The sequence below is a fragment of the Neofelis nebulosa genome, chromosome 3 (genome assembly GCF_028018385.1).
Source record: "Neofelis nebulosa isolate mNeoNeb1 chromosome 3, mNeoNeb1.pri, whole genome shotgun sequence".
Classification (NCBI taxonomy): Eukaryota; Metazoa; Chordata; class Mammalia; order Carnivora; family Felidae; genus Neofelis; species Neofelis nebulosa.
Window position 1 is genome coordinate 188793707 of NC_080784.1, and position 2476 is coordinate 188796182.

The 2476-nt window shown below is 33.6% G+C and overlaps 1 long non-coding RNA gene across 1 annotated transcript; it reads left to right on the forward strand.

Moving 5' to 3' along the window:
• On the forward strand, positions 1-2220 carry LOC131506232 (uncharacterized). The gene is made up of 2 exons (XR_009258814.1): positions 1-93; positions 1803-2220. It is a non-coding gene; the product is annotated as an uncharacterized LOC131506232 (long non-coding RNA).
• Positions 2221-2476: the final 256 nt, after the last annotated feature.

The window sequence follows — 2476 nt, forward strand, 5'->3', positions numbered from 1 at the left end:
CAGGTGTTCTCATATTCTGTTGATCTACCTGGAATATTTTCATTTTCACCTGAATATCTTTCACACATTGTGTCATCAGAGAAGCTTCCTCAGGTAACAAAGATCAGTTTTAATCTCTGAGCTTCTATTTTTGAAGCATTTTTCCTGACAGTAATGGTTGTTTTATTCCTATCTTGGGATTGAGACTTAGTTCATTTCATAGAAATTAGGGTGATGAATTTCTTGGTGGAAGTAAGCTGAATATAGTTGCTGGTGCATAGTAGATGCTTACTAAATATTTCTAGAATAAGGTGACGTAAATAAATGAATGAATGAGCAAATGAACCAAAAGAACATAAGGCCATGTTTCAGGAAATTTCCACTTGTTTTAAAGATGAGTGGTGGATACTAGACTGGTATTTGATCCTGATGTCTATCAGAAAAAGAATCAAATCTTGGCAATTAAAGTTAAAAAAAAAACTCATCATCCTTAATTTATTCTAAGTATTAATGGACCTCAGTACACAGAATTGTGCATAACACAAAACTTGGTTTTGTAATAATTAGTACATCTATAGTCCTCATTTGTTTTTTTCTCTCCTTTGTTCATTTGCTAATTTATTTATCTATTCATGCATGCATTCATTCATCCAATTATAGTAGCATTGTAATAAACACTCATGAGCACACTACCCAACATAAGAATTAAAAAACTCCCCATACCCTCTTGCACCCCTAACTGATGTAAGAACTATCCTAGGTCTTGTGTTCATTTTTTTGTTTTCCAAAATCATATCCTTATGTACATAGATACGCCTCAGTTGTATGTGTTTACTTTAGTCTCTGACTTTAACTGTTATAAAGGGTGTTACTCAGCATGTTGTCTTCTGGGATTTTGTTTTTTGTTTTTTTTTTTTTTGCTCAATTTCCCATTATTGAAATTCATTCATGTTTTTATATGTAGCTGAGTCTATTTATTTTCTTGCCATTTAATATTTCATTATATAAATATATCATAATTTATTTATTTCTCCTTTCCTATTAGTGGACATTTAGCTGTTTCTAGTCTTTTGCTTTTATGAACAGTGTTTCTTATAAACCTCCTTATACATGTCTTTTATGGCAAATGTGAAAATATTTTTCTTGGGTCTATATGTGAGAGAGGAAATGTTGGGGCCATAAGAGACAATGAAAATGTTATAAAATTTACTTCCTTAAGATCATTTTATAACTTTCTTTACTTTCTAATATTATAAAATATTCAATATCAAAATGGCCCATTTACAAGTCAGTGAGTTTCCTGCTTTTAAAATTCAAAGATTAATTTAATATTCACCTGATAGGCTTTCTTCTCTGGGCAAGAGATGGGGCCATTCATCGTTCATTCAACAAACATAATTTAGCATCATGTTGGGAGTTGAGGATTACCAGGGAACAAGATAAGCATGGTTCCTGCTGTCTTGGAGCAAGACCCTAATAGCCAATTATTAATGTGATAAATGCCATGAGGAAGTGTAGGAAGTTATAGAGTGAAGAACAGAAATGCCTGTTCTGGTCAGAAGATGGGGAGGATAAAGGGGAATGCTTCCTGTAGAAGGGCCCCAGAAGCTTAAACCTGAATTAGGCATAATATTCCCCAAGGGTGGGGAGACCAGAGAGTTGGTGGAAGAGGTCTTCCTGATAGGGAAAGTAGCATGTGAGGATATTGCCTTGGACTTCGGTCTATACTTCTTCCCTCCCCAGGCTTAAATGTATGCTAGGGTCCAAGGCAGAAATTAGTGCCTCAAACAGCCATTTTTATGGTCTCCCTATCTTTCTCCCAGCCAGGGCTCTCCTCTGCCAAAGGAACCTGAAGACGTATCAGCTTCTAATGACGGAAACTACACATCAGTACACTAGGCAAGAACACATGTAGCCTTCAGCTGGGGACTCCTACTGCAATTAAAACATAACATAATAGCTATTGGGCATTTCTGAGAAAGGAATGAAAAGTTCAGAAAGTAGTATGGGGAAGTGGGCCTTGCATAAGACTGGCTCTTACATGAGAGCTTAATACCTTTAATATAAAAATAGATAAAAGGACAGTAATGAAAATGTAAGCTTGTCTTTCAGTGGCATTGTATTTCAATATCTCTAATCTAACATACATAGCCTCACTTATTCTGGGGATTCACTCTATATTTTTTACTTTTGAGTTGTTTTCAATTCAATACACTGAAAAATTAAACAGTTGTGAACTTATTATAGTTTTTTTTTTTTTTGGTCCTCATATCAGACAAAATCAATCAATAATTAACAATACTTTTTGTGAGCCAACTAGATATTCATTACTATTCTATGGTCTAAAATAAACCAGACAAATAAAAGATGCCATATCTGAGCCTCCAGAATATTCATCTGGTTGGGTATATTTATTTACACATGTGTGTATTATTTTATTTAAATACTTTATACACTATATAAATATATACAGAATTTATTATAAATTAATATATGT